This window comes from Octodon degus, unplaced genomic scaffold (assembly GCF_000260255.1).
Source record: "Octodon degus isolate 3935 unplaced genomic scaffold, OctDeg1.0 scaffold00020, whole genome shotgun sequence".
Classification (NCBI taxonomy): domain Eukaryota; kingdom Metazoa; phylum Chordata; class Mammalia; order Rodentia; family Octodontidae; genus Octodon; species Octodon degus.
In genome coordinates this window covers 4,822,977-4,848,806 of record NW_004524596.1, presented here as the reverse complement: position 1 = coordinate 4,848,806, position 25,830 = coordinate 4,822,977, and positions in this window count along the sequence as shown.

The window sequence follows — 25,830 nt, the reverse complement described above, 5'->3', positions numbered from 1 at the left end:
ACATCATTGATCACTGTCCTCTTTGTCCCTATAATCTCCTTGTTCAGAAAATTTGGGACACTACTGAGTTACATGACATTACAGTACAAGTTCTCATATGTCCTGAGTCTTAATTGACCTTGGAAGGCTAGGGCCAAAATGTTAGCTTTCCCTGCAGCCCTCCTTTTTCTCTAATTTTGGTCTGCAAACTTAGGTTGTTAACCCTCCAGAAGACAAGCTTGTTGTTATTACCATACAACCTAGGCTGTTAAGCTTAACCTCATTATCTGTCTGAATATCAAACGTCTTAGGGGTAAAATGGAACAGGCATTTTTCATGAAGTATTGATATGTTGAACTTTAAGTCCCTACAGAATATGATGAAAAAACATTTAAAAATTAGAATACATTTTAAAAATAGGCATAAAGAATTATATAATTCTTATGTTTACACATAAGTCCAGAAATCAAACCATATACAACCTTGAAGCAGGACAGTCCCACAACATTCCTTGTCCTGTCTCCTGCCTTCATTCACCACCCCCTTCTTTTGGAACAATCATCTACCCAAAACACAGCACGGCAGCAACTGGCATGTCATGACAAACAGCCTGTATTCAGAAGACTAGAATGGCAGGCACTGTAAGCATGAACCTACTATTACAAATTGCCATCTTCAGTGCAGTTGCTTAGTTCACAGGTGTCAGTATATATAGTTGGTGAGGGTGAGAATCTTTCCAATTAACTGCTAGATTCAAAAATCTTCTGGAGATTATCAGGATCATTGCCTTGCCCATCTTCTACATATAACTGCATGGCTTGTCATTGTCATGTTTCCTAGCTCTTCTCTTTTCCCTCTATTAATTAGTTAGTCCTTGAGTTCCTGCTTGGACAAATTCTGCTCTGAGTTCCTCTATAACTTTCTGCTCTTGCTCATTTACTGTCGAAGCTATTAATCCATACGTTTGAGCTGAACTAGTGGAAAAGAATTCCACTCTGAGTTCCTCTATACCTTTCTGCTGTTGCTTAATCACTTTTGGCGCTATTAATTCATACATTTGAGCTGAGCTAATGTCCTCTGCACTTGTACTGGGTGGGCCTCGGGTTTCCTCCATATGTTTCTGCATTTGATTCTTTACTGCAGATGTTATTAATTCAGGGACTTCTTTTTTCATTTCCAATCAGTTCCTCTATACTTTCTGCAGCTGTTTCTTTATTTCAGAAGCCATTGATTCATTGATTTCTGCTGTGTGATTCCCACTTTGTTCTGTGTTAGTGTCCTCTGCACTTGTTATGGGTGGACTTGGGGTCTGAATTTGCATTTTGCTCTTTCTTGTTGGCATTTTGTGTAGCACTGTCTTATGACCTTTGTTGCATAGCTTTGGTGCAGTTATAACCTTAGTACCTACTGAAGTTCAGGTGCAGATCTACAAAGTTTGGATTTATCTTGCTGTTCCTGGCTTGGGTCTGGCTGCTGTGCTCAGCTCCTTCCTGCTGCTGCCCTTTGGAGTGAACGTTATGTGCCCCTCTGGCAAGATGTTCTGCTCCTGGACTAGCTGGTGGTTCGGTCCCCTACTCTCTCTGCAGGGATTGCAGCTGCAGGGTTTCACCTCAGGCCTGTATGCCATGCCTGAGCTGAGTCTGGAGTGGACAAGGTAGAGTTGAGGGGAGAGGCATCTTTTCCACACACTCACCAGGCCTGCGCTGGTACTGGATCTGTGGGTTCCCTGAATGCGGCAGAAATTCCTATTCGGCGGCTGGGGTGGTGGTGGGGTGCTGTGGAATGCTAGGGGGCATTCCAAAGGGGTGTAAGAGGATCTTATCCATGCTGCACCTGGGCTGGGCCTAGGAGGTCCCATTGTGGCAGGATAGCTGGAAGCTCTCCCACACACTCACCAGCCCTAACTAGGACTGGATCTTGGGGTTCCTGGAAATGTGGCAGAAATTCCTACTGGGCAGGCGGTATGGGGGCGGGGTGCTGTAGAGTGTTGGGGTCTGCCCAAGGGGGTGGAAGAGAGTCTCACCCAAGCTGTGCCTGGGCTGGGTTTGGCTGGCTACATATTTTGACTATGAGACATCTACATATGAATTGTTTTGGGCTTATGTTACTTGCAATTTATTAAGCTCTTTGGAAGTACAAATTAATGTTTTCCATCAAATTTGGGAACTTTCCAAGCCCTATTTAATAAAATAATTTTGGTGCTCTTTTTTTCTCCCACTCCCTCCTGACAATCCCTATGATTCATATACCGGTGGCTCTAGTAGATCCCTGAGATACTCTGAAACCCTCCTTGCTTTTCTTAATTGTTTTCTTGGCTCTTCAGGCTGCTTAGCCTCTGTTGTTCTACATTTGAGACCACTGATTTTTGTGTTCAGTAAATTTTTCATTGAGGTTATGATTTTAATCTTCATGTTTTCTATTTTATTCCTTTATTAAAATGATTTTATGTATGTTGATATTTTAAGTTGATGTGACGGTGTCACTGTACTTTCTTTTACCCCTTTAAGGATGGGTTCCTCAAGTTCTCTAAACATATTTAAAGAGTTTGTTTTGAAGTCATTGCATCCTAACTTGAACATTTGTACCTTCTGAAAGGCCAGACATGTTGTCTACTCTTCTTGTTTATGGGTCACACTTACAGTTCTCTTTGATATTTTTTTTTTTGTTTTTGTTGTTTAAAACTAGACATTTTAGATAATATATTTTGGCAACTTTGGATACTGAGTATATCTCCTCCTCAGGTTTTACTTTCAATATTGTTGTATTTGTTTAGTGGTATTCTTGGACCATTTCACAAAGTCTATCCTTCAGTGTATAGCCCTGAACTCACTGTTTTGGTTTTGGTTAGGAAGCAGTCTTAGCATCACTGTTTTTGCCTCTCTCTGTAACTGCTGTCATTTCCTTCTGTTCTGTGTCTGTTGCCACTGAACACCACTGTTAAGCTACAGAAATTGTCAACTGATTACCCTATTGTTTTTAACGATGCACAGAACCATCAATGAGCCCAGACTCTGATTCAATTTAATTTTGGGGCTATCTTTGATGTTAGTCTTGAGGCTTATTTCCCCCCTAGGAAGTCTCCTCTTGATTCTTTCTATTGAAGTTTTAGCTCATACAGGGTTTAGCTTATTGTTACTATAAACTATCAGCCTCTTAATTGCTTACAACCAAAATGTCCATTGTTTCTGATTTTGCCCTTAGTTTTGAACTTCCCCGTGTTCTATTCTGAATAAAGTCAGTATCTTAGGAATATAGGTAGGACCTGTCTTCTTAGGCCTTGTTTTCCTCCTGGAAGGAATATTTGAACCACTGGTGCTGGAATCGTGGCTTACTATTGTCTGTGGAGAAGCATGTGTGCCTTCCAAGGTATACTGGCTTGGAGTGGTGGCTTCTGGTGTTCTTGGTGTAGAAATTTTCCTCTTGGAATGAGTTTAGGCGAGAGTGATCAGGACTTGATATTTTTATCAGTGCTGTGACTACCTGAGAGCTTCTGCCATATGAACAGAACCTTGGTAACAAGAGCGAATCCCCAGTGTCTCAGCTACTCTTGCCTGAAGTGGAGTTTCTGTGACACAGAACTGGGACATACAGAAAGGCTGGTGGCTTATCCCTCCTGGCGAGACACCACTCCCTTGGGCTGGGGAGTGGGGGTGGTGGAGACAGTTCTGAGTTTCTGGTTTCCTCTACCTGGAGCAGAGGGTTTGTGTCATTGACCTGGCATTTGGAGGAACGTGCTGTGACTCAAATGTCACAGACTCACTCTTCTTACTGTGATTTAGTAGATTTTTTCGACATACGGCTTTCCATTTACTGTAAGACCTTAGCGCTACATCCAGAGATTTTAAAAAATTGATTAGTTTTCAGGAATGATGGTTGTTTCACTGGAGAAAGGGTCACAGATCTCTTCATGTCACCATTCCAAGTGATTATTCCCCCAGGTTGTCCTTCAAGAAAAATTGATCATCTTCTCTGGCCCTGGGAGATGCAAGCCTGGAGTAGCATCTTGGAGGTTATCCATTGTGCTGCTCACAATCCCAAATCTTACAGTGGTGGGATGCCAGACAGGACTTGGCAAAGCTTACCAAGTTATACACGACACCCTCCTACACGAGCCTGTCTGCCAGTCATTGCAAGTGCATTGTTATTTTTCATGTTATCAGCATTCTTCAGTTATATTTTCTGCCTCGTCCCTTAGGCATTTTAGTTTGTCACTCTTCATAATCAAAAATCTTGGAGTTAACGAGAAATAATGTGACCTTTTTCATAGTCTCTTTTGCCTACTAAACAAGTGGTGCTACACTTTGTTTCAAGCCCCATAGCTTCGGGGAGCTTTTCAAAGCACTTTCATTTAATGAAAGATAGATCAGTAATATTTAGTGAGTACTTTCTCTTGTCACATGTACCAATCACAAGACACTTGCTAGTGTCATCATTTTCATCATTTTTTGTTTTGTTTTGGATTTGCTTTTGTACTCTTTTCAGCTCTATAAGCTATATTTCAGCTTACAGTAATATAGAATTATTACATATACACATATATAGTCTTAAAATTATATTTTAAGTTAGAGAAAAGAATTTTGGAAATAGAGAAGCATTATTTTATTTTATTTCCTTATTATTCAACTCCTATTTTTATTTGGGTTAAATCTTCAAAAAATATATAAGTAAGCACTCTATGGCATTTGACTATAATTCTACAAATTTTGAAAATTCTGTTGAATAAAGTATTTTAGAAAGAGGTAAAATTTTAAAAATTGCCTTTTAAGCTAGCTAATTATAAGATATCTCTTTCTGCCAATAGTGTCTTAATTTTTATTTTTTAAAAGCATTCTGTTTCAAACAAGGAAAATAGTACTAAGCTTGATGAAAAAGAAAAACACAGTAAGATTGTTCATTTGAGAAGCAATTTTCCTCAACATTTTTTGTACCTCATCTTAGTTGTAACCATCGTAAAAATGTCAATGATGTTTAAGAAATTGTCTCTTTATGTCCCACCATGGGAAGACACAGCTATGACCATTGGTTCAAGGGGTAAAAGTCCTCATCAGAAATGTGGTATGTAGGTCCTTCCCCAATCCAGATGAGAATTTCTGGTATGATGAAAAGCCTGTTAGTCCTTTCCTCAAGCACCTGAGTTCATAGTAGAAAACTAGAACCATTTCTGTGGACTCTGCTTGAGGTGAGGCTATAGTAAGATTGAGATTCTCTGCAGAACATGGGAAAAAAAGCCAATCCTCACAAAGCCTCCCTTTGTGATGCTACAAAGATCCAATCTTTTTGCATATGAAAGGGATGCTATCATTTTGAAGACTGTGGTGTAGGCAGAGACATCTACTAGCTAGATGTGCTATGAAACATTCAAAACATCTTTAGAATGAAGGAGAAACTAGACTTTCTATTTTAATTATGTTCAATGAATTTGAATTTATAGCCATCTCTGTAGTGCTATGTTAGCTTTATGTTAGCCCAGCAAATAACTTAAAGAGAAGAGATATATTTTCTTCTGGCTCACAGTGTCAGAAGTTCCAGGCTGGTGTCAAGCCTGTTGGTTATAGGCTGGTGGGCACAAAAGGGGGAGCAAACTTCATGTCTCATTGCTAGAAATCAAAAGAGAATGAGAATGGGAACAGGGCCCCACAATCCCCTTTAGGGGGGCACAACCCCATGCACCTCCCACTGGGCTCTACTTCTTAAAATTTCCTTAGCCTATGCTAACACCAATTTAGAGATCTGGCCTCCAAACCCTGGGCCTTTGGGGGACTTTAAGATTGAAGCTGTATCAAGTGGACAGCGTAGATAAAAGGATTCCTTGTCTAGGCACTGTGTGGGGAGAAGGGACTCTGGAATATGAGCAAATATCTAGATAAAGGTTTCTCCCAAGTAAAAGAGTTCCAAATGCATTACAAACAATTCTTGAGACTGATCTAAAAGCAAGAAGGAGTATTTTAAGAAACATTTTAAAAATACAGATCCTATAAACCTGTTAGCAAAGTTATATATTTCAATATCATCACCTGCCCTCAAAGTAAATAAGCATATTATTAAATGTATTCAGTCGGGTTTGCATCAGAATGTCATGGATATTAGCTTGGAGGAAAAGATGGAAGTCTGAAAACTTGATCCTTTCCCTTAATAGTTAGAAGAGATGGTCTTTATTACCATTTCTTCATCTTTTGCCTTGAGAAAGTTTTGAATATCCAGCTTCTCTGTAGTGTTGGTTGATGCACTCTTAATACAGTTTAGATAATGTTTTCAAGAACTTTGGAAACTTTCCTGTGAATGGGATTTTAGGAGGGTGCACCATTATTGTTGATACAGTTTTTGAATCCTCTAAGCACCTAAAGAGAAGCACTGCAGGAGAAATGCCTCCCTTTGCGGCTGCTCTTTAGTCGTTGGCCAATAGAAGAATTAAATGTCTACGTGGTCTGCCAGCGCAGGCTGCAATCACATCTGAATTCTACCATTCTTTGATTTCATCAAAAGGCTTATTTGCATATGGATTGATAAGATACCTTGGCACTGGCATCCTGGATTTCATACAGGCACAGATTTGGCACAGCCTTCATGAAAACTCAATTATGATTTATGTCTATGCAACAGAGTTTCCTATTGATTGCTTGCCAAAACCATGATAAAGCAATGTTAGGCCCAAAGCCAATCCTCAGCCACAATCTTTCCTTATATTTTATATTCTATGCCCTAGCTGGAACATTTGTGAACAACAATGGTTCAGAAAAATAATCCTTGTATATGTAAATTTGTTTGCAATAAAAGACTTTCATCTTAGTGCTTAAAGTTTACTTTGTACTTATCTTCCAATTAGTTGAGACATATCCAGCACCTATTTACTTGAATTTTGCACTACTGTGAATTTTGTACTACTGTGAATTTTGTAGAAATGGAAAGCCTAGTTCACATTTTGAAGAATTTGCTTATGGAAACCTATAGTCAGCAAGGTATTCGGAGATGAAAGCATTAGTCCAGAAGCAATTGCTTGCCTTCTAATATTGGTATATTGATAAAATGGAGCAAAATGCCATGATAATCAGACTGAGAAGGAAGTAGCCTGAGAGGCTGGTTCGTTATGACTCTTCATTGTAGAAGGGCATTAAAAAAAGAAAAGAATAGCAGTAGGGTAGAGTGAATATGAAATAAGTGTCACAAGGAAGAGAAGTCTAGCCTTATTGATAATTAGTCTCCTGTTGAGACAATATTATTTTTCATAATTAAAGTATTTTTATTTGAAGCATCCGACTACTATATGCAACCTTAACATAACGCTGCTGCATTCCAGCCCCTGGTCTAAGTGCTTTATACATATTTGAGTCACTTAAATCTCACAACGTCTCACAAGTAAATTCTATTATTGCCTCCATTTTGCTGAGAAGTAAAAGTCAGACTGGGGGTGACAAGACTTGCTCAAAGTTCCATAGGTAGTAGCTGGTGGTGCTGGGAGCAGATTGTCAGATACCTTTGTTGTGGTGGCAAACTTGGGGGCCATTATTCCCTTTCCTTTAGCATCAGGTTCATTTGCCACTGGATAGGTGAGATCCCTTTATCATTGTAGAACGCAGCTAGTTTGAAGGATTCTTCTTCCACTCTGCAGAAGTCAGTTAATGTTGTGTTATAGGATGAACAGATGTCCTCAAAACATACACTGAAGCCTTAACTCCCAGTGTCTTTTTTTTACCCCATCGGAACTGGGGATTGAACTCAAACCCTTGCGTTTGCCAGGGAAGCGCTTATTCTACTGAGCCAACTCCCTGGCCCCTTCCCTGTGTCTTAGAACATTACCTTTTTTTTTTAATTTACAGAGTCTCTATAGATAAATCCAAGTTACTTTGTTAAGGCAGTCCTAGGGAACTAAAGGAGGTTCAAAGTAGTTTTCAAGAGTGCGAGGTGAGGGCTTGTGAGATACCTCAGCAGACTAAGTGCCTGCTTAGGCAAGTGCAGGGACCAGGGCTTGATCCTTGCACCACATGTTGCACTGGCCCTGCCCCCAGATGAGCTGAGCTGCTCACCAAGTCCTGGTGTTTTGGCATACACCTATAATCCCAGAGCTGGTGAGGCTGTAACAGGAGCATCACTGTGAGTCTGAACTGTGTAGTGAGACCCTGTGCCAAATACATTTTTTTTTTTAAAGTTTAAAATGTGAAGTGGCCTCTTATTTGCTGATGAGTGTTTATAATCTCAGGAGGGCATCCCATTCCCATGCATTGACAGAGAGCAGAACAATATAAAACCTCTGCAGTGAGCTCAGCGAGGTACTACATGGACCAAAAATCTCCCATGACCACTTCAAACCTTATACAATTGAAAACTTACTTAAAATTTATCCCTACCACAGAAAATTATAAAACATCATTTGTGCTGAAATCTGAATTAGGCCATTGACTTAGGTGGTGTGGTTAGGTTCACAGATTCTTTTCCTCCTTCTCTACTCAAGCACAATCTCACGGACTACCCCATCATTATTTTATATTGTAGTCACTATTGCACCAATTAGATGAATAACATAATTTATTCCATATTCTAAAATTAAAAACTAATTAATTTTAAAATCTAATTTTTAAAATTTCAATCCCTTCTATCCTAAATTACAGTGCTTCTCTTTTAACAGTGGTCCTAAAATATGGGCCGTATCCTTCACTGCCAAATTACAATTTTAGTTTTTGTAGGCCAATATTTTACATGAGCAGAAGAAGCACAAAGCAAAGATTCCTTTGGGATTACTGTTATACAATTCTAGAGAAATACAATAGAAATATAAAATTGCTTGGCATTTATTGACAATTCTTTGGTCTTTATCCTTGCATACATCATTTGTTTGCCTAAAGAGTTAGCTCAAGTCACACAGAGCTCGAGGTGTAGATGTTTGTACAAAACTGACCCTATTGTAATTCTGCTCAGATCAGAGGCAGTCAGAGCACACTTTTGACTCAGTAGACTATTGCCTTTAGGGTTACAAAGTACTGTGTCTAGGTTTCTTTCCTTCAAAACTTCATTTTTAATGATCTGGCTGAGTTGACTGCAACCACTCCTCCTGGTATTGAAATGAGCAGCACAAATATTCTTTCCAACACAAATATCATGGCTCTATTTTTGCAAATAAGGAGTGGGTTTGACAGGCCTCTGACCTCACTGCCCAATTACTGTCCAAAAGAAAAGGCCCTGCTCAGCCTTTTAGCCTTTTCATCTTCTTTGTCTTCTTCTTTTTTTTAACCAAATAAGTTATTGTCTTTCCTAGATGTTCTAATCTTTTAGCTAACTTTTAAATGATCAATATTCTCATGCAAATTACTCCTATTTCTTTTTTTTCCCCATAATTTTATTGAGAAAGAAATAGCAATGAGACAGTTTCAAATCAAATTGGTAGGACAGTTTCAATAATCAACACATTGCATACTGTCTTCCTAGTGGTTATTTGCTGTACAAGATGCAGACATGATATCCTATTTACAAACACTATTAGGACAAATACCTCTATTCATTAAGAGAATGTAACTATATATCTATATCATTTTGAATACACAGATACAAAATGGACATTCATCTGTATCCCCTTTTTTGTTTAGTTCCATTATTTGAATATTATAGGTGGGTTAACCCAGCAAAATATTCTAAAATAGTCCAGTAGTCCATAATAGTATTGGGTCTTCTGTTTGACTGGCAATGTCAGAAATTGTTGACCTGAGTCCCCTACAGCTCAACATAACAGCATGGCTTTACTTCTTATACTTCATTTTTATACTTTTCTGCTGGATGGTTAAGACCAAGATAAAGCAAGACTTATGCAACAAGAATTGTAGCTTTTGTATCAGATAAGGTCAGTGAAATCCCCTCAGGATTTAACCTGAGACCCTGTACCTCAGATTGTAGATCCTTTGTCAGTGTCAGCCATGTGGATGAGTCACGGCCATTGCTTGGCCAATGTGCTCTCTGTGAAAGCCTGAGAGAATGTTTTCTCTTCATGTGACTCGCCTTAGGCACACTCTACATCATCGATCACTTTCCTCTTTGGTCCCATAATCTCCTTGATCAGAAAATTTGGGACACTACCGAGTTACATGATGTTACAGTACAAGTTCTCATATGTCCTGAGTCTTAATTGACTTTGGAAGGCTAGGGCCAAAATGTTGACTTTCCTTGTGGCCCTCCTTTTTCTCTAATTTTGGTCTGCAAGCTTAGGTTGTTAATCCTCCAGAAGACAAGCTTATTGTTATTACCATACAACCTAGGCTGTTAAGCTTAACCTCACTATCTGTCTGAATATAAAACGTCTTATGGGTAACATGGAACAGGTATTTTTCATAAAGTATTGATATGTTGAACTTGAAGTCCCTACAGAATATGATGAAAAAACATTTAAAGAATTAAAATATATTTTAAAAATAGGCATAAATAATTATATAATTCTTATGTTTACACATAAGTCCAGAAATCTAACCATATAAAACCTTGAAGCAGGATAGCCTGCAACATTCCTTTTCCTGTCTCCTGCCTTCATTCACCACTCCCTTCTTTTGGAACAATCATCTACCCAAGAGACAGCATGGCAACAACTGGCATGTCATGACAAGCAGCCTGTATTCAGAAGACCAGGATGACAGGCACACGAAGCATGAACCTAATATTACAAATTGCCATCTTCAGTGCGGTTGCTTAGTTCACAGGTGTCAGTATATGTAGTTAGTCAGGGTGAGAATCATTCCAATTAACTGCTAGATTCAAAAATTTTCTGAAGATTCTCAGGATCATTGCCTTACCCATCTTCTACATATAACTGTATGGCTTGCCACTGTCATGTTTCCTAGCTCTTCTCCTTTCCCTCTCTTAATTAGTTTGTCCTCAAGTTCTTGTTTTCCTTCTAGTTATTATACCTTTCTTATTGTATTTCTTCTTTTGAGTTCTTATACTAGGGAAACTATACAACATTTACACATGTGTGTCTTGTTTATTTCACTTATGAGTGTATCTTCAAGTGGTATCCACTTCAATATAAAAGCTTTGAGTTTATCATTCTTTATAGCTGAGTATTATTCTCCTATTTCTTCTGCATGCATTTCACAATGGCTTATCTTGGGAGGCACACTCAGAAGTCTTTGGCTTCAAAGGTTAAGATATATTATGTTAATGTTTGATTTGTGTCAAGTTAGCTATCATTTTGTCCCTAGTTAATGAAGGCTAATAAGTTTAGGGCCTTAACTACCTATATACTTATGTCTTCCATGGGTTCCAAATGATTTTCTAAGACTATTCTTGGTTTTTTGGGCACTATTATTTCTAATTGCCTTGTAAAGATTTGGATTACCTGTCATATGAGAGCTTGGTACTCTGCTTTTGCAAAAGACATGAAATCTCATTCAGCTCTGAGGCGTGCTCAGGTACTGGGAAAGGAATTCAGTAGAACAGTGCATAGCCATTCTCAACACATGCACAACATTTAATCATAATCTTGTCATTATATAATATTGACCAAAAGCTGGGAGGAATAATATTTGGAGAGAATTGCTAAATCTATATCTCTAGATATTCTAAATTAAATATCTGAGTTAAAGCTAAACTGTGGTGCTTGGGACATCTCTTTTGTTTTTGTTTGCTGTCTCTTTCTGTTTCCAGTAGAAGACTTCTCCTATCTGTTGACTATGCATGGACCACTATTCTACTTCAATAGTTGTCTTTTTAAGTAGTCCCATAATGTTTGATGCAAGAATTGTAAACAAGTTGTGGTAGTTGTTCATTATAGTCCTTATTTATGAGGATCCTGAGAAATATCCCTGTCTTGTCTAAGCACCAAGAACAATTAAATTTCCCGAGAAATTTGGATCATTATGTGTCATGGACACTGAAATCATGTAGGTGATACAATTTCATTTTTTTCATATTGGCTGATGGAACATTCAGGGTCAGATTTATGGTCCACTCCTTTATGTATGTTCTGATGAACATTTTTGGACTCAACCTTAGATCTACCTTGTCTTTGCACTTGTTCTCCTTGTCTTGCTCCACTTTTAACTGATATTCTTGGGTCACCTTCTCTGTGTCTTACTGTAAGACATTCCAAATCTTCTAACAATAGATCAAAGTATAAAAATAAAATGTATACATAAGTGAAACAATTAAATCCTTCAAGGGTTTGAAAGGCAGGTACTGACATTGATGTCAAGACATCTCTTTCCAGATGCAAGCAGAAATGCAAACAGACATTCAAAGGTGGGCAAAATCGTTTCATCAGCAGTTCTGACAAAAATCAAAAAAACTCAAATCACCATATAGAAAAGCTGTCCAAATGAGATCTTTAAATTAGAGCATGAAAAAATGCATTACATAGAAAATAAAATTACTTTCCATATTTTCCAACATGATGTATTTTATTTTACATAGAAATTTGACAAAATGTTTTTATTTCTACACATTGGAATGAAACTTAGAGCATCTCTGAATGTAAGAAAGTTCATTAAGATAAGAAAACCACATCAGTGTCTTTTAGCTTAATACATTTTGGTATGTTATTTAAATACCCCACAAAGTTACATTGAAGGTTTTTTTTTTTTTTTTTTTGGTGTGTGTGTGTGTGTGTGTGTGTGTGTGTGTGTAACCAGGGATTGAACTCAAGCCCTTGTGCTTGCCAGGCAAGGGTTTATACTACAGAGCCACCTCCCCGGCCCCCACAAAGTTAGATTATAACAGTCTTTTATGAATTTTATTTATGCTTTACAGAGATCTTGCACATGGTTGTTTTGTGAACAAATAAGAGAAAACAAAAAACATTTTATTGCAACATTAGGAATTAATTGGAAATTCCAGTAAATCATTATGGTAATAATTCACATAATTCAAGAAACATTTCTATTTTATTTACCCAGAAATCTGTAAATCTCAAGGCTCCAATTTCATTGATTTATTGCCTGAAGTTAAGGTCACTGCTACATCCCAAACATTCATCCCATTGTCCATTACATGGTGGATAATCAGTATGTATTTGTTGAATAAATTAATGCAATTAATGTGAGGCATGAGCTATATTTGCACAAGGAAGATGAAAATGATTAGACCTTGGAAAGTCAGTAACAGAGACTTTACTGATGCCCCACTTAAAGAATGTAGGTTAAAGTGACATGCCTTTTAGAGTTAATATCCCCGAAAGCTATTTAATGTGATCATTTCTACAGAAATTTTGAAAATCTGTTCTCCTTCCACAGTGTGGAACCTTCTCTAACATGATTCATCTATTCAGTAAAGGAAAGTTGCCCTGTTGTGTTGGACCAGTGGGTTCTGGTACTGGGAGGACTTTAACGCTCTGCTTCTCCCCATCAATGGGAAAGAACAATGACTAAGAGAAGACATCTATTGTCAGAGATTACTTGGAACATTTCCAGAAAGTCAGCATGGTCTGGTAGTTGCATAAACTCTGGAGGAAAATATTCCCTGGGAGAATTCATATTCCATGTGTAAGATGATGATAGTTATTCCTATGTCCTAGAGTCATTTGAAGAATGTGATGAAATGCATAATATTTAGACTAGTGTTTGCTACTGTTTAAGTAGAGAGATCCAAACTATGGAAAGTTGAATTACTAGAAAATAAAGCACAATTAATGTGAGAGTTTAAAGTCATCTTTCCATGTAAAAACTTCCTTGACACCCAAACAGGATGGATTTTTTCCTTCTCTGAACATCTATAGAGTGATTTTTCTTGTGTGTGTTCACATCACTCCCTACCTCTTACATAGCAACTCTTGTTAAAAAAAAAAGCATGGTGGCCACTTAATGTCTGTTCATTTGTATTTAAACAATTATCAATAATATCCTTCAATGAAATTAATGTAGCGTTCTGGGACCAAGACATTATACATACAGATGCTTTTAATGATTTATTCAATTACTTAAACTATGAGTCTTTTGCCCTTGCTTAATTGCTTCAAAGAGGAATAATTCAGTCATGCTAGTTGTCTATAACAGTGTTATTCACCCTTAACACTATTGACACTTTGGGCTGGATAATTCTTTGCCTTGTCAGGCTGTCCTGTGCATTGTTGAGGAGGCTTAGCAGCATCGGTGACTTCTATTACTAGAGTAGTGGCATCTGCCTTCCCTACTGGCTGTAGCAATAACAAAATCTTTGAACATTGCTTCATGTTTGCCCTGAGAACAGAAATTACCCCCAGTTGAGAACCATCGGGGCATGTTATATCAGTCACTTTCCTTTGTTACATTTTATAATAAATCCCTAGAACAGGCCTTGAAATAAGTCACAGAATCTTTTTTCTGAGTCAATTTAAAAGCAGAGAAAGGTAATTTCCCAGTTCTGCAAGGTTCAGAGAGTTGGGTCAAATTACCTTTTGAGCTAGCTCTCAGTTCTCTGTGTTGGAAGTCATAAAAGTCCCTCCTGCCTTGTTGGGGCAGCCTCCTCCTTGCCTTCATAGATACATACTTAGCATACAAGCCATGCTTCACTTTTCCTTCATGCATTATGGAAGAAACTGTTTCTCAAAACTGCTAGGGAATATCAGTCTTGCCTCATTGAAAATATTCTTGCTGTGTCTATCAGTTTCCAATTTGTCCAGGTTTCCTCACCCACCTCAGCTGCATAAAGTACCCTGAGCCATTCTGCAGGATTATGGCCTACAGCAGGACAGGATATTGACGAGAGGCCATATGCTCTTGTCACAACCTCTCTGCACATCAGCAGTGGCTATTACATGTGGTGCTTGGAACAAATGTTGGCATGCATGGCTGCTGCACTAACATCTCAGCACCCACTCCAACCCTTTCCAGCTGTCCCACCTCACAATTGGAGCATTGTGCAGAACAATCCCAGAGCTGTTCAAAGAGCCTTGCCTAGGGCCCAGGGATTGCTATTTCTTTGTGGCACTAGATCAAGAATGATGTGGAAGTGGCTTTGTGGATGTGCTTAGGAAAAACTTGTACCAACAGCCCCTGAGGCCCTGGCCCTTTCTTACAGCCATCTACTGTCACTGAAAACAATGCCATATATATTATTTGAACAGTGTGGACATGTTCTGGGAAAACATGTATCAGGACCACGCCCAGGTTCACAGTAGCCTCTGGGCCTCTTGGCATGAACTCTAGCATTCTGGTTTTAGGGATACGTCACTGCATGTGGGGGAGAAAGTCAAGGTTGTGCATGTTTTGTTAGGGGCCTATCGGTTCTGTGAGTCTGGGTGGGGATGGATAGTAGGGGAGAATATGAGAAAGTATTAAGTAGAACTCAAAAAAGGCCGGCGAGGTAGCTCAGTGGACTAAGCGCCTGTTTAGGTAAGTGCAGGGACCAGGGTTCGATCCCTGGCACCATAGACTGTGCTGGCCCCACTCCTGGGTGTGCGGAGTGGGGCACTAGAGTGGGCATGGTGGGAACACCTGTAATTCCAGTGCTGGGGAGGCTGAAAACAGGAGGATACCTATGAGTGTGAGCTGTGTAGTGAGACCCTGTACCAAATACGAGAGAGAGAGAGAGAGAGAGAGAGAGAGAGAGAGAGAGAGAGAGAGCTCAAAAAGAACAAGATCCTCCTGTCACCATGCAGTGGCCTCTTGCTCCATTTCAAACAAAGAAAACTCTTCTCAAACTCTGACCATACTTCAGTTGTTTACATGACCGAGGTGAAAACAGATCCCACCTAAGAGCTGGGTGCGAAGGATGCAAGTTTAGAACATGACATAAATAAGGTGGAAACATACACGCGACAGGCAGGTTGCCTAAAGGAAGAACAATAGTAAACAAACTCAACTTTTTCCAGACCTTTGTCTCTCAGTTAAATACAGATAAGGCAGAATTATTGAAAAGGTTTAGAAATAACTCACATAGAAAAGTTCCCACTTATTTAAGTATTCTTTTTAGTACTGAGTTTTTATGAAGCATGGAAGAAAATTTATTTTGAACATAGTGGCTTATGTTGGCACAATGTTTTTTATTGACTATTATCCCAAGCTATGGCTTTTATATTTTTCTGATCTCTTTGACTGATTTTTAATGAGTATATTTTAAAGAACATTTTTGCTATTTTATAGCCAGGGTACTAGCTTTAACAACTGAAATTTGTGAAACTGCACAATATAGCCTTTCTAACATGGTTCTATCAGTTATACACCAATAAATAACAGTGATTTCAAGGATGATTAATCATAATCATTATAAAGCACTTTGGCCAAGCCAACATCTGTTTCCATGGATACAGCAGCCGGCCATCATTGACTTGCAATTTATATGTTTTAGTTATTGTTCCCAGCTGACTATGAGAGCCATTCTACACAATATGACCTTTTAACTTTAGGCCCTGAGGGGCCCTAAAGTGACTTACACACAGCCTATCGTCCTTCTGAGAAGCTTTTGTTGAAAAATTGTGGAGCTCTGAGGAAGTGAAGCGGAATTTCAAAAGTCTTCTTGTCCCTGCTTTCATGAAGAGGCAAAGTGAAGACAAGGGCCGTGGTGACCGCATCCGTAATAAGAGCTAATAGTGTTAATGATGTCATCAGCAGCAAATCAGAGACCTAAAGGCTCACAGGGCGAGAAGTAGCAAGCTCTAGTGTTGTGTAGCACAGTGGAGTAACTACAGCACCCGGCAAACTTTTGTAGAACTAAAAGAGAGGAGCCAAGAGGCTCCAAACACAAAAGTATTGAGGAGATGAAAATGTTACCCTGATTTGACTGATGCACATTGGACCTAAGTATTGAAATATCTTTTTTTTTTTTTTTTTTTTTTTTTTGGTCTGGAACCGGGGATTGAACTCAGGCCCTTGCACTTGCCAGGCAAGCGCTTATTCCACTGAGCTATCTCCCCAGCCCCTTGAAATATCTTCATTGCATGTTAAGCAAAAGTTACAAAAAATATATTTAAAGAAATAGAAATGCTAACTATTTTGATTGAACCATTACATATTACATACATGTATCAGATTATCGCAAGAACCATACATATATCCAATTGAAATAATAATAGTAGTAACAATCAATGTTGTATTTTTTGAAGAGATTCTCAAGGTGCTAGAACAATTGAGGAGCAGAGGTCAGTGAGACATGCCCTGTGTACTGCTGGAGTTGAGCGGAAAGCTGGTTCACAAAGGTGTCCTGACCATCCGGCCCTGGGATCCTCTGCTCTTCAGTTATTTTAGACAAGCATCTTGTTCACTTCTTCATTGAATGCGTACAAACAGGTCCATGCCATGTGTTATGCTTTCAGCCCAGAGCCAGCAAGGTAACAGAAAATCAGTAAGAAGTCAAAACCCTGCACTAGTTCCCGCCCACAGAGGTCGGAAAGAAGCCATTGCAAAAGGTTTACGTTGTATTGATCACATGTGACCTAGGACTGGGAAGCCATGAGAATTATTTTTTGGTGAAATTTCTTACACCTTGAGGACCTGTCACTGGGCATTATGTTGAGTTTCAGAGGTGAGGACAGAGTTCTTTGGGGCAGTGTCACCTGAGCTGAGAGGGGTCGGTACCTGCCTCTGCTGTGTGCTGGGAGAAAGCAGAATACATATTAAAATGACAAGAAGGTGTGGTAGGAATGCTGAACTCTGGAATAAAGCAGTCCATGGCTTGATCACACAAGCCCACAATGCAGCCCATGCTGAAAAACCCTGTATTCTGGTCACAGCCAGGACTTCCTGCAGTAGGCTAGCTTGCCTGGGTTGCAGAGGAATCAGAAACAGCATGTAGTGAAGAGTAGCTGGAATCAATAGCTCAGAAGAGAGAAATATGCTTTAGTCTCTTGTTCCTTTAAACACTCTTCTGTATTTGACCCTAGTTTCTTCTGTGAAGGTTAGGTGCTGAGAAAGGCAGGGGAGCACCAAGCTTTTGTCCATCGCTGGCAAGAGTGGTTAATATGCTGCAGATTCAGGTGTCTGGGAATGGTGTGTCTTCCCTGCCTTGTGGGAAGGTCATGTGGCTGCAAATTGCCATGATGCTGAAGATACATGCATGGTATAGATCTTTTGCTTTTCCTGTGTAGGAGAATAAATATTTCTTCTACCTACTGGATACATAGAAAGTCCCACATGGAGTGCACCTATCTGCTTTCATTTTCTAGGCTGCATACTGTGTCACTGTACACTCAGCAACTTAAGGCAACACATTTTTACCATCTCACAGCTTCCCTGGATCAGGAGTCTATGTGTGGCTCAGTTGGGTCCTCTACAAGACTCCTTTCCAGGTATGGGCCAGGGCTATGTCCACATCAGAGTTCAATCAGGGAAAGGCCCACCCCAGGCTCACTCAGGTGGATGGTATAATTCACTTTCTGTGGCTGTGGAACTTACAGTAGTCTCCTTCTTCAAAACTAGCACAGGAGCAAAACTCTAGAGCAAGTTGGCTAGGAAGACAGAGTCCTCTGGAACACCAGCACAGGAGTGGCATCCTGTCCTCTTTGGCGTGTCTCATGGTTTGTGGATTCTACCCACACACATAGGGAGGGGGGAGTACAAAGATGTGAGCACCAAGGTGCAGGGTCAGTGGAGCCTGTCTGCCCAACTTCCACCCTGATCATACCTAGTTGTACAGACCCATGCACAAGGAAGACCTGTGCAGAGGCTGGGGGACTTTTGTTCTCTTCTTGCCTCATAGTGCCAGAGAGACGCCTACACACAGCTTGGTTGCCACCCAAGAGCAATGTGAAAACTCAGTAACAAGTGGAAACTCCTGGTGCCAGTCATTACCCAGATTGGCATCTTCTGCTTCACTTTCAGCCTTCCCCCGCTCTCACTGCTCAGTCTTTTAAAAATATATTTAGTACAGGGTCTCACTACATAGATTAGATTCCTAGTGATTCTCCTGTGTTCAGCCTTCCAAACGCTGGGATTACAGTTGCGTGCCACAATGCCCAGTCTCAATTGCTGTCTCAGCACACCCCAGGGGCGGGGCTGTCACAGCATGCCAGGGATTGAACCCTAGTCTTTGTGCTCTGCCTAAGCAGACACTTTAGTCCTCTGAGCTATCTGGCCGGCCCTTTCTTACTGCTTTTATGAGCAGCCCCATGCTTTCATATGGTTGTGCACCACATCCCTTGCAGTAAATAAAGTCACAGCTTTATCCCTGGATTCTTCTCTATGCTGAACCCAGTGACTGCATCCTCTGTCTTTTCCTGAGCACCGTGTGTATGTAGCATATGCTCACTGTGTCACTAAGTGGTCACCTGTCCTGTCCTAGCCAATCAGAAAAGCTCCTATCTTCCTTTCGTTGGTAGGCACTGAAATACTGCCCTCCATGTGTGTCTGCCCCAGTCAGGCAAGGAGAGAAAATCAACCTTAAATCAGGTGACAGTTTGAATGACGTTTTCCAGAATTTGATACATTTGGAACTGCCCAGTAGGAATTTTTTTTGACTCCTGCTTTTCCCCCTCACTCAGCAGAAAACTCTTGTGACCTCTCCTAGTTGTTTGCACAAATCAGTGTTTTGTCTTTAATTGTTAATTGGTATTTCATTTTATGAATGCATTACTCTATGTTTTTCTACTAAGCACTCCTGGAACTTGCCATGTAGAGAAATTATTGATAATGCTGTATACAGGTTTGCACAGAGGTTTTTTGTGTAGATATCTATTTATTTGTCTTGGATAAATAGCTGGGGAATGACTGCTACCAAAGTAATCTTTTGGAGGTCAGCTAATGTGCTACCCCACATACAAGAATACTCATGGCCTTGTGAGAAGATGGTGTTTTGAGGGGTGCAGTGACAGATAGCTAGAGTATCTAGGTGATGTTGATGCTTGCTTTCCCCAATATCAACCTAGCTAGCTATTGCCTTTTTGATCCTTCAATACGTGCTGTAGGGTTACTCAGGATGGATTCATTCCCCTCTCTTTTCCCAGGGGTGACTAGACCAAGAAATAGAATATAGTGTCTCAGGGTCTAATTTTTCACTAGTCAGATGCAATTCAAGGCCATATTCTCCTTCTAGCATGCTCTATAGACTTTAGATTTATTGCTGCTCTGTCTCAGGTGCTGAACCTTCTGGTGTGGTTTGTACATCCACTACCTTTTGGTTTGTATGTGCCCCTCAGTGAGAAATCCTCACGGGAAATGCTGAGCTTTCTTGGAACAGCTCTACTAGCTGCTAAGGTTTCATTGTCTGTTTCTATGGTGGACTGGAATTCTTCCTTTAGTGTCATTGATGTACCAGAGCCTTATCACCTTTGTTTGGGTGCCCTTTGCTTCAGAAGTGCAAAGGACATACAGTTTCTTGGACATCACTGTGGTTTGCAGCTCCATTTCTCTGTGCCATCCCTTCCTCTGTGTTTTCTGGGACTCAGTGGCTAGATCTCTTTTTGCACTGTAAACGAAGCTTTTGTATTTGTCCTCTGAACATATTGCCATTCACATAATTTGGACAGTCATTTGCACACATTCTATCTCCTTGGGTTTTCTTCCTTCATGTCTCTTTCCCAGTAGAACCAGTGTCCCTGTCATAGGCTTTTTGTAGGAAGCCTGGCAAATGAAGCACCAACTCCTGTGTGTGACAAGGGAATAAGAGGGCGTCTAGGGATTTTCTGTAGTTTAGCCTGCTTGTGTTACAGGAAACCAGCAACTAAATGGGCAAACTGACATCAAAAAGAGAGCAAGGTGCCTGCTGGTTGTAAAGGGAAGAGAGGTTTGAGGTGGGAAAGGTCAGAAGTGGAGTCTGAGGATTTCCTGGCTCAGTAGGCCAACTCACAGCCAAGGGATATGCTAATGAAATTAAAGAAGCACCTTGGAGTGGCTAGTGTATGAGTAAGTGTGGGAGGTAGGGAAGTCAGACAGGGCTCTGTGTTGGGAGCTAGAGGATGGGAAGGGAAAGCAAGACTCTAAGAGGCATGGTACAAGGTTACAGGATAAATCCTGAGGGTACTTGACTAACCTTATTAGATACAAAAGTTACATTTTTTGTTATATAGGTCTTGCTTTATCTTGGTCTTAACCATCCAGCAGAAAAGAATAAAAATGAGGTATACAAAGTAAAGCCATATTAATATGCTGAGCTGTGAAAGGCTCAAGTCAACAACTTCTACTACTATTGTAGACTGCTGGACTGTGTTGGATTGTTTTGCTGAATTCATGCACCTATAGTATTCAGGTGCCAATGGAATACCCATTTCTGACAGGACTAAACAAAAAAAAGGGATACAAAGGAAGGACCATTTTGTATCTGTATATACAGAATAGTTAGGATAGATATACAGCTACTTTTGCTTAATTCAATGAGAAGAAAGCTTTGTACTAATAGTGTTTGGACAGGATATCCTGTTTGCATCTTGTACTATGGATAACCACTAAGAAGATAACAATGTACAATGTATTAATTATTGAAACTGTACTATTAATCAGTTTTGAAACAGTCTCATTGCTATTTGTTTCTCAATAAAATAAAATAAAAAATAAATTTTCTTTGCTTTCCTCACATTTTCAAAAAAAAAAAAGACTCTAAGGGGCATGATATTACAGATATGCCTTTCCTTTTTAAAAATCATCCTTTAAGGAAGAAAAATTCATCAGTAATAATGAGTTGCCCAAGGTGTTGTGTTAGTTTAGAATAAGTACTGGCCTCAGGGCTGACATTTTCTATTTTCTGGTTAGTTTTATTTCTTCATTGTGGATTACTGGGCAGAGAGGGAAGGAAGGTTGAAAAGAAAGGTTGTAAGAAAGTTTGGAAAAAGAAGGAAAGGGGCAGAGTGCTTAAATGATTTTTTAAAAATGAATCTTAAAAAGTCCTAATTATAAGCATGGCCCATTTTGAAAGCTTGGTTCCGCGAGGCACAGTGGCCTTCAGCTTTGAGGAGAAAGTCTTTTTTTTTAATTTAATTGTATTTTATTTTGAAGAGTAAAAACAAACAGAAACAAAGAAACAGGTGACATATAACAATACATAGTTTCCTTGAAAGTGACTATTGATAGGCAGCTGATGGGCTCCTTACACCTCACAAAGGAAGCAAAGGCTTGCTTTGTGTTGTTGTTAAACACCACCTTAAGGCTTCTCAGATGCAGTAGATTGAGCAGCATGACTTGGAGGCTGGTGATCTTCCCCTGGCTTCTCCTTGAGCCTGTGAGCGCTGCGATGCTGCCCCATCATGATGGAAGTCCCTGCCGAGGCCCAGATGCTGACAAGACTGTCATCTCTGTAGCCAAAGCTGGCTCCCCAGCTTGTCACAGAGGGGAGGACCTCACTTGAGCTTCTTTACAAGTAATCTTGGGGATGCAAATGGATGTAATAATTAGTCACAATTTTCATCCAGCAGAGTACAAAAAAAGAAAAAGACAGAAATAGAGTGGGGTATAAATGAGGCAGCCACTTTGGAGAGCAATTTGGCAGTTTTCAAAAAAAAAAAAGATTTAAAAATGCACATCAAAAAGCTCTTCTCAATCTACAGTCCAAATAAGCTCTTCTTTGAAAAATTTATTTTATTTTTTCACATTGCCAATGAAATTGCACAAGCACTCATGCAGAAAACTACTTTCACATGCCTTTTTGTTTGTGAAAGTAAAATGTTTGAAAATCTAAATAAAAATAATGAAATATTCTAAATGAATAAAAATGATAGGATTTCTTTGTACAATGGCACACAATCTAGTGGTAAAATAAAAAAAGAGTATAGCCTTTCTCTATAAACAGGGATAGATCTCAAAAATGTAATATCAGGTGAATACATAAGAGAAAAATATGAACTTATGATGTGATTATTTAAAAGTGAAAAGCGAAGGAAAAGTAACAGAATACCTATGTTGAGTGTGGTCATTATGTATATCTAAAATGTGCCAATAAATGTAATTAATTAAAAAAGTAGGATGTAATATATATGTATGTATATATATACATATATGCTGAAATGGAGTAGAAAGTTGAATAACACAGATATTTCTGAAAAGGGGGAGGAAGCTGATTGGAAAGTAGATGAACTGGGGACTTTAATTTGAAATGTTTATGAGAGGCATGAACAAATTTTTACAATTTTATTCTTTGAGAGTTTAACAAATTCTCAATAATGTCACTTAAAAGTATGTGAATCTACCTTCCTGTTTATAATGTGATAAGGGTAGGCTGAGCTAGGTGGATTTAGTTTCAACAGAATTTAGGCACATGATGGGCTATAAATGGACAACAGCATCCAGAAATGGTGCCCTTGCAAACACGTTCAAATAAATCAGGAGCTGCAAAATGTCTTAGAACAATACACCCAAAATAGGTCTTAAGCAAGAACTTGCTGAGTTGGATTTGTAGGATGATTGCAGCTAGTTACACTCTTCACATAATTATCTTTTGATATTGTAGGAAGAAGAAGTTGAAAATCAGGCAATAAATTTTTTTTTTTTCATTAGGCTTGAGTTTCAGATATCCCAATTGTGAGAGAAATTGCCTTCTGGAAGGTTTTGCTTCTAGTCAAATGTGTGGCCACGGGAAAAAAATACTCAGTGAGTTCTATGGGAACCATTGCACTTATAATTTTAAGATGATTGTTAGATTTGCACGAGTAAATAGCTGCACTCAGCAATGTTCAGAAACTAGACCCCTTGCTAATCTGATTGCTATTAAAATAATCCAGAGAAACTGCTGGAAATCCTTTGATTTCCTTCATTTTTTTTAACATTGGCAACTTGCTTTTGTTAAGCATTAAAGCTCATCAAAGCTCATTAAAGCTAAATATTGTTAGAAAATTAGTTCTAGGGTTATTAGTATTAATTTTATGTGTGATCTGTATGTGGAGCACAGAAAAAGTGCAGAATCAACATTTGCTTTGTAGTAAGACTTTAAACAAATACTTTCTATGTGCAAAACTTACCCATTTTCTCATTTTTCATATATCTCTTTCTGCGTAGCTCCAATCCATCCCTCCTTTTGGTTCCAGATAAAATTTCTCAAGAAATCACTGATGTCGTTCAACCTTTAAAGAAGTTGTGATGTAAGAATATCTCATTTTCTCCTGAATTAGGAGCATATGTTATCGTTATATGCCAATGTTCTTCACGCTGGGTACGGCATGTTGAGCCAAGTGGATTACCTGGTAGCTCTTTTCGAAGTGTGTCCAACCTTTTGCTCATTCCTTCCCCTTACCTGCCATACTTCTGTTCATGTTTTCCTGCCAATATGCTGCAGACATGAGAAAGAGTATCTCAGAATTCCTGGTTTCTGTAAAACTTTCCTTAACTTCACCTTAAAGAAACAGTCTCTGTTTCTTGCATTGTATTTTAAAAATGAGATTTTTCAAAAAGTTATGGATTTTTGTATAAGATATATAGACATTCAAAGTAGTTTTCTACTATAATATTAGTTTTCCACCCTACCATTAGTTTTCAAGTGTTGGATTTACAACTTATTCATGTATATATCCTGGGCAGTAGTTTACATTAGAGATACTTTATTAATTAAGCATATGTCAATGAATTATTGTGGAAGAGTGAACATCAGCCAGTCATTAACAGTCTTGAATTCGATTGCTAATTTTTCAGTTGTTTTCACAAAGTGAAGACTATGAAAGGATTTTACAAACTGACTTGTGTTCTAGGTGGCTGCTTTTCTAGAACAAGTTTAAGGGACACATGTACTGCTGCTTTTACCATCATGCTGTGGACACTGCTTCTGTGGACTGGTGAGGCCACAGAGCTCTCAGAATATCAGATTTTACCAGTTTCCTTGGGAGACAAAAAGTTTTTTCTTTCTGGCCAGTGTTTCTCACTTCTTGGATTCAGGGAGTTTCAGCAGAGTCTATATTGTACAGGATGTGTTTTGCTGTGGTTTAGGAAGGCTATCAGAAGTCTGAATGCTGTGCTGGGCATGACGCATGGTGAAGTGGCCTTAGGAGCCACACTCTCAGAGTACTTCAGCACATTCACTCTTCCTCTGGATGCACAAAATTAGGACCCTTACTGGCTTAAGTCTCTTGTGTAGTTTTTGCTTATGTTCCATAATGCACTATATACATCTATAAATTAGAGAGAAAAAAAGTTAACATGAGGACAAATGTAAGTTTGAGTCAGAGGAAAGTTAAGACTGGACCTAGAAGAAGGGGAAAGATGAAAACCACAAGCATTCACACTGTATAGTGCTTCATAGTTATTAGTGATGAACAAAAAATTGGATTCTACATTTCCTGGCAGCTTACATGAAAAGGAAAATCAGTCTGAGGCATAGTTTTAATGTCCGGGGAGAATAATCATACCAATTTTGGTGAGAAACAAATACTTCACTAGATTAAAATCTAAACTAAATTGGAAATTCCCCCAAGGGCAGCTGTAATGTTCTCAGCAACACCACATGCAGCTGTGTGACTCTGACTTTGAGGCTCAGTAAATTTCAGAGGCTCTATTGTATACAAGTCCTGTCTCAAGGGGCAGTATAATGCAGGACAAGTATGTACTCTCCTGAGAGAGTAGGTTGATTTGAGGGTCAAACCCAAAATTCTAAGAAAAAATAGAAATGTTATTCTCAAGATGTTTTCCACTGGTGACTCCTTCTTCAAGTAGTCATGGATGTGAAGCATAAACTGCAGAGCTTTATGCTGAGTGACGTGCATGAGGGATTCTTCAATAGTCACGGAGTATGTGTAATTATTGAGGCATATTTTATGTTGAGTTGTCAATGTCTTTAGCACCTCCACAAACCTTATCTCCACCCTCAGCAAATAGGTATTTGCTGAGGTATTTAATGCCTTTAGTGATGCGCAGATAGTTGATGATTAGTGAACATGAGTTTAATCAAGAGTTGAAAGTGAGCCTCAAGTTTATTTCTTGTTGGAAACCAGCCACGAAGTAAGCACTGGAGATGTATTCAGAGTAAATAGGACAGTTTATCATCCAATGAATCGGCATGGCCTAGTTTTCCAACCAAGGGGAACGTTCTAGGCATTGCACCCATGCAGTGGGGCTTCAGATG